Source organism: Grammomys surdaster, unplaced genomic scaffold, assembly GCF_004785775.1.
Source record: "Grammomys surdaster isolate TR1022 unplaced genomic scaffold, NIH_TR_1.0 126153, whole genome shotgun sequence".
Classification (NCBI taxonomy): Eukaryota; Metazoa; Chordata; class Mammalia; order Rodentia; family Muridae; genus Grammomys; species Grammomys surdaster.
The window spans coordinates 8,651,430-8,659,403 of record NW_021620961.1 but is presented as its reverse complement, the minus strand read 5'-3'; positions in this window follow the sequence as shown (position 1 = coordinate 8,659,403).

Sequence of the window (7,974 nt, the reverse complement as noted above, 5' to 3'; positions counted from 1 at the left end):
AATGATGTAAAATTAAGCTCCATTTTTTTTGAAAAGTCTACTCAATAGCCAGGTGGTGGTGGTTTATACCTTTAATCCTAGCACAGCAGAGGCTGACAGGTCTCTGAGCTCGTGAGCAGCCTGGTCTACAAGAATGAATTCCAGGATAGCCAGAGCTACATAGAGAAAGCCTATCTCAAAAAAAAAAAAAAAAACAAATAAAGTTCTGTTAAAATATTTTATGTTTGACAATATGATCCTATGTCTATGTAAAAGAAAAATAGTTTTTAGAAGTCACAAGGGCAAGGCAGGTGTACTCTTTGTTAGCAAATTCTCTTCCTTACATTAGGGTTGTCTTGGTAGGTACAAGAAAAGGGGAGAGCAGAAAGGGATGATGTGCAGAAGATCTGAAAGGATTTACGGCACCATGAGGAGAGCAACAATACCAACCAACCACAGCTCCCAGGGTCTAAACCACCAGCCTGGGAGCACTTAGGGGGGGGATCCAGGGCTTCAGCTGAATATGTAAAAGTGGAGGGCCCTGCTGGGCATAGGTGGAAGAAGAGAACCTTGACCTCATGAAGGCTGGATGCCCCAGGGGGTGGGAATTTTGAGGGTGGGGAGGTGGGAGTGGGGGGGGTGTAGATAGAGGTTACATCCACAGAGAAGAAGGAGGAGGGGCGAGGGGATTGGGGGTTCCGAGGGGGTGGTGGGGGATGGGGTAAGGGGACAACATAGGAAATGTAAATAAATCATCCAATTAAAAAAAAAAAAAAAAGACAGAGGTGGCCCTGCAAATCACGTAGGTGTTCATTCGTGGATAATTGATTTGAACCACATGCACTGCAAAGTCACACCAAGCTCAATAACTGTATGATGAGCCCAACAAGATCACCTTGCTTTGAATGAGCAAGCTTTTTTCAGAGCCTAGTCACAATAAGAAGAAAAAACATGGGCCACAGCAACATATTTAAAGGGGTATTGCTGCCTCCTGATAAAAAAATAGACTCCATTTCAAGTTTATAGATCCAAATTAATAACAATCACCTTCAATGTCCTATTTATCATATCCGTTCATGATGGTTAATTCATTGAGATGATACCTTTGTATTTCACTTTAAAACCCCATTTACTAAGAGGGCTGTAAGTTCTCACCATGTTCAAATAGGAGAATAGTTAACCCTTCCACTCTTTTCTCCATGGTAGTCCCTATACATGTTTAATATTTGAAAGCATTCCCTTTCCAGAGATTGTTGGTGCATTTAGAGAAAACCCCTCCCTTTTTTTAATTGTGTGAGATTTTTTTTTTAACCACATCAATGGATTTTATTCTCTCCTCCTAAATACAGTCTCCCATATGCTCACATTTCACAAGGACAGATCAAATATGCTTTGGATTATGCGTAAATTCCCAGCGAAAGCTGTTAAACTGCAGTGCACAACAGCTCAGTCTGCTGTCACCACACACAAATTAAGCAACATACAGTAAATATTTTTCTTGAATGCTTCTGAAGTTTTTCAAATATCTTTGCACACTCTCTTAGTAAAGCAAGTAATTTTTATGGCATACAAACGTTGGAATGCTTGAAAAAAAAATAGTTTGGTGTTCATGATCACTCAGTGTGCTGTTCAAGCCAAAAGCATCTTAAGGACAACTTTAAAAACTAAGCCATGGCAACAAAAAAAGTCCATGATGCTGGGTCCATAAACCAGAACTTTGATGAGGTTTGTTTTGTTCATGCTGCTTTTCCTTACGTAACAAAGAAAGACAGTCATGCTCATTAGATGCATATATGTCTTTAGAGTCAAGATTATAAACTATTCCACACTGCACCAAATCGTGATATAGAGGCATTAGCATAGTGATTATGTTACTGTTCAAAGTGATTTCAGAATGGAGTCATTTATGGCTCTATACCCCCTAATTCCCAGGGAAGTATATTCATATAAAACATATATAACACTTTCAGAACAACCAGAGAAGAATGAGCAATACCATTTAAATCACTTGAAATGAGTTTTTTTTCCTCAAGTCAGACTTACATGACATGTGGCAAAACTTGAGAGCTAGCAGTTAATTTTTAACAATGCAGGCAACTTAAACTTGATGATTCAGCCTTCTGTAACTCACAATCAGATTTTATTTTTCAAGATGTTCTGAAATGAAATCCCTTAGCTTGCCTCAAAATACCTTCTGTTTAGGTACCGAAATTCATGTCAGCACCAACAGCTAGCAATTGCATTAATCTCCCTTGCAATTTGGGAGGAAAACAAACATCAAAAATAGAGCATTTCATTTTCCCAACTGAGAGGACTCCCCCATCAACATCTTGAAATACCATGGAGGATGCAGGATGCCCTACCTTAAGCACAGGAATATGAATAGAATTATTGAAACATTTTTAAAGCATTGGTAAGTCATCCCAATTGTAGGAAAGAATTATAAAGTATTTCCAGATACGTGACTACTAATGAAGTTTCACTGACCCACTCCAGGTTTTTTTTTTTTAAAGCAATAATGTACAACAGATTTGAGAAACAGAGATGCTCACACCTCACCTGAGCACCTCTCCAAGCCTGGCTCAATCTGTTGTACCTTGCAATAAAAATACAGTCTAACGCAGACAACTGCCATAATGGAAACTTAACCAAGACGATATTGAATGTAATTCATTCCTCAGACAATAATGAAAAAAAAAAAGGAGAGGAACCAGAGGAAAAGCCAATACAAACCAATCACAACAACAACAACAACAACAAAAACCACTGATGCCTGGGGTCACAAAGTAAAGCAAGTATATGAAAGGCTGCACATTTTCATGTTTTCTTCTCATAATCATAAAAAGTAGAAAACAGTTCTTCAAAAGGAGTGCTCACAGATTTCATTTTATAAAGGCAGCAATGTGAAATTAGCAATAATTATTCCAAAGTATGTCAGTAATAGCACACGTAGTTTCCGTTACCTTTCATCTGTGTGTTTTTACAGCGCTGATCTCAATAAAGTCAGCCCAACTGCTCGGATGAACACACCATTTCTATTCATTGTGATGCAGACTCATGACCCTCAAGTTTAGGCTATACTTAATTTTATTGGCTTCATTTGGCACCATGCCATCAAAAGAGAATAAAATTGCTGCCTGTACTTACCAATGAGAAACAGAAAAGATTCATTTTGTTCAGCCTTGGTCCTGGCTGCTGTCACGAGGCACTGCAAGATCCCTGTAGCTCTTTCTTGTCCTCACAGCTGTTTGGACAAATTCTCTTGGGAGATTATTAGAACATCAAATCCCTGCCATAATCCAGGGGATTCTGAAGCCATCAGCAAATGAGATAAGTCTTTATTGAACAAACAATTTCCAAAGTTAATGAAGAACTCTTACTAATAAAATAAGAGAATGGGGCTCCTCGTGATCTCTGTCAACAAATTTGAAAGGTGGGGAGGGAAATCACCTCGTGAACACCTTGTGCTCAGCTTACTGTATTAAAAGAATGAATCCCCCAACTAAAGAACACTGTTCATTGTTAAATAACAAGCTTCCCTTCAAAAGTTGGGAATAACAGCCCTCTCTGATACACGGTTCCTCTCACCTTCTATTTCTCTTTTCGCTTGTGTTATTGTTTTTTTAAATGTTTAGGGCCAAAATCTGACCACCACATAAATAACTTAAAGAAAAAAATCTGTTCCCCTAGATGATAGGACACAAAGTAATAGCAGTTTTATGGTGGCAATATATATATATAACAGGTATTACCAGCATGGCCATTGTTGGGTGCGCAAACGCTCCCATTAGGTACCACACAGTTCTGCACAGACATCACTCTGTTCATCTCCAGAACGTTTCACCTTCCCTAATAGAACTTGTACCCACAAAATACCAACTCCCCGTTGCTTCCTCTATTAGCTCCTGACAACAACTGTGCTCTTGGGGTCTTTGCTACATTTCACCAATGTACCTAGTATATATGGTGAACATCTGTCCTTTGTGTCTCTGGCTTGTTTTGCTTAGCATGTTTTTAATGTGTCTCTGCTGTTTCATATATTAGGATTTTATTCATCATAGGAATGAATGATATTCAATTTCATGTTTATGACACATTTTATTCACTCATGGATATTTTTAGGAATGTGAGCCATTTATACTTTTTATCATCTATTAACAATGCTGCTGTGAGTACAGGTGCAAATATCCCTTTTTCAGGTCTCCATTTTCAATTCTTTGGGATAGTATATCTAGTAGGAAAATTACTAGATCAAAACAATTCTGCATTAAAAAGGAACCAGCATCAATTTTTCTCACAATTATTTCACCTTATATATTCACTAACTTTCAGACAGGCTACAGTTTCTCCTAGTAACCTCTTCTACCCAACATTTGCTCTGTTCTGGCTGCACTTTTATACTAGTGATTTCTACCCTAATAGAGGTGGGCTTCACCTAAATTCTTGGAGATCAATTTACCAAATGACTAGAAATGGAGCATTTATTGGTCATTTGTATGTTTTCTTTGAAGATATGTTGGTTCAAGTCTTTTGACCATTTTAATACAATTATTATTTTGCTATTGGAGTGTCTTCTGAATATTAATGTCTGACATGTGATTTTGTTAGTGTTTTCTCACATTTTTTGTCTATGTTTTACATTCTGGATAAGAATGTCCCTTGATGCACATTTCATTATACATGCATGCTTGTATGCACATGGAAAGGCTTATATACAAACATTTGTTTATCTGGATTGTGTGCGTATGTGAGCACACATGCTTATGTGCACATATCAACTTCCCTTGTCATTCCCCAAGTGCTATCTACCTTGGTTTTTGAGGTAGAGTCTTTTATTGGCCTGAAGCTAATAAATTAAGCTGGGCCAGCTACCAGTGAGCACAGAGATCTGCCTGTCTTTCCCTACACAGAGCTTGGATTACAATGCCTTTATTACCTGTGCTTTATATGTCTTATCGAAGAAAACATTGGCAAACCCAATATTTTGGAGCTGTTCTTGCATTTGCCATCTAACACTTTTAAAGTTACAGCTTCTGTATTTAAATCTTTCTTCCTCTATTTTTCCATGTGATTTGGACTGAGTCCAAAATTATTGGCTTGAAAGTTACAGCTCCTGTATTTAAATCTTTCATCCTCTATTTTTCCATGTGATTTGGACTGAGTCCAAAATTATTGGTTTGCTTATGTATGTTCTGGACTTTTCAAACATCAAATGTCAACATCCCACATGTCTCCTTTGAACAAGCTACACATCCATGTTGGAAATAATTTGTGTGTATGTGTTTCTGTACTCTTCAATTGGTCTGAGCATATAGATGAGATTCTTTTTATTTTTTGCTAAATATACAGTGTGTATATGTGTGTGTGTATGTGTATGTATATGTGTATGTATTTGATGTATATGTATGTATATTTTATATGTATATACACACATGCACATACATACATATCTTCTATTGACATGTTAAAATAGCTTGGCAAAACGTAACTTAAATGAGGAAGGCTTTTTCTTAGCTTATAGTTCCAGATTACAGCCAATTATTGTGGGGAAACCACAGCAACAGGACTTTGAAGCACCTAGTTACATCAGATCTACAAGAGCAGAGAGAAAAGTGCATGTTCACTTGCTTGCTTGTGCTAAGCTCAATTTTTCCACTCATACACAGTTCAGAAACCTAAGTCTAGGGAATGGAGCCATCCATACTGGGTTGTGTCTTCCCACATTGATTAATTAAGAAAATCCCAACAGATACTTTCTCACATAACAATGAAAAATACAGAATCTCTCACTGAGACTATCTTCCCAGGTAATTCTAAGTTGTTCCAAGTTGACAATTAAAGCTAATGATAACATAGTTTTTCTAAAAGATCTTTACTTTACAGTTTAACTTAACTTTTAGTATGTATTTTCATTGGCCAAATTACATGTTTTCAAATTTTTGTGTATAACATGATGTTACATCATATGTAGAAAAGCTAAATCAAACTAATCAACAAATATACAAATGTTTAAAATATAGTGTTTTTAATATCTAAGGAGGATATATTCCAGAATTCTACATGGACATCAATATCTATAGATGATACTGATTGTATATAAAATGAAATAATATTTGCATGTAACCCATACACATCTTTCCATATAATTTAAATAAACCGTGTATCACTTAAAATACACAACACAATGCACATGCTTTGAAATTGTTGTTAGGTTGTTTACAGAATGACAAGTTACACATAGATTCTACAATGTGTGGTTGCCAATATTGATTGCCAGGTAGGCAGAGTGTAGAATCACGTAGGAGACAAACCTGTAGGCATGTCTATGAGTGTTTCTACACTGGGTTCACTGAAGTAAGAAGACTCATCCTAAATACAGATAGCACTATTCTGGTGAGAATCCTGGGATGAATAAAAAAGGGAAGACAAGTTTAGCAACAACATACATCAGTATCTGCTTCAAGACTGTAGAATAGCTGCATCCTGCTACCATGCCCTGCCACCATTATGCACTATACCCTCTCAAACTGCTAACCAAAAGACACTTCTTTTAAGTGGTTAATTTGCTTCTTACTGGATATTTGACCAGAGTATTGAGAAAATCAACTAAGTATAGGTATATATTTTTTTTTCTTTTAAGGACATATTCAGGCACAGCGGCTACCAAAATGGTAATATCAAGCTAATTAATAAATGTATTCTTCCATCTATTTAATGTTTATTTGTGACTAATAACTAATATATAAAGTATTAACATTTTCACTAAAATACGTTGTAAAAATACTCAATGTATTGCAGATAACTCTTTTGAGCTTAGTTTTTTCTCAGTGAAATTTCATAAGCTTTGATCAATACACACTCTGTTCTCCTTACAGTCCATGATGACTACCATTTTACTATCTTGATTTGGTTATTTTAAGGTTTAACTTACACATACATGGTAAGATCATGTCTATTTGTCCTTCTTGTCTTATTTCAATTATTATTATATCCTCCAAGTCCATCCACATCCTGGCAAATGACAGCATTTCTTTGTTTGAAAGTCTAAGTAAATATACTGAATTTATTATTTAAAATGCCCTTTTTCAGCAAACATACTCTACTATATACATATCCAAAATTAAATGAAGTCAGGATGCCATGGAGATAGTTGTATTCATGTCCATCGCAAAACTGTCAAAAGGGTTACAAGATACAGATTCAACATAAGCATCAATCAAAGGCTGAATAGATTATGAGCATTAGTTTAAGTCTTGCGAGTTACTTTCCATTTCAACTGATCCTTGACTTACCCCTTAAGTTTCCCATTTTCTTTATTATCAATACTTAGAAACTTCCATTGACAACATCTAATTTGGAGTGTTACCAATAAAAACTGTTTTGAATTATAAGGACCATACTGTATGATCAATAACAATTACTCAAGATGGAAATTCCTCGTGTATGTGCTTAGGTCTGTGAATGGAAACTGATTCAATGATGCAGGAGAGTGGTGAGGTGAGATTCGGGATAATAGGATGTTCTTGTGTTATCCTTTTTATGCTTTAAATATGAGTGCAAAGACTCCTCAACTCATAACTGCATTGCTTTTCAGACTCTAGATTCACACAGCATACTTGACAATGTCATTTGTCCTTGTCTTTGCCTGCTCATCTCTTATGGTCCAACAGCCTCCACTGAAAAAGCTTTCCCTAGAGAAACATGAACAAATGCCACAACAGGGCACCAAATTCAGACCAAAGTGTGATGCTACTGAATGGTGTACTTGGCACACAAGTTAGCTAATTGGATTTACTTAGAATATGTGGGAGACAGGCTACTTACAGAGGAGAGAGGCATCCTCTCAATACTGCTTCACAAAAAGTCCCATCTCATCATAGATTATGACCCCATGGAAGCTGCATTGTGGAGTTTTCCTTTTAGAAAAATGTCGTTTCTTGCATAATGTACCATTGCTTGCAGCTGATGGAGGGGAAGCCTCCAGGGTGAATCAGC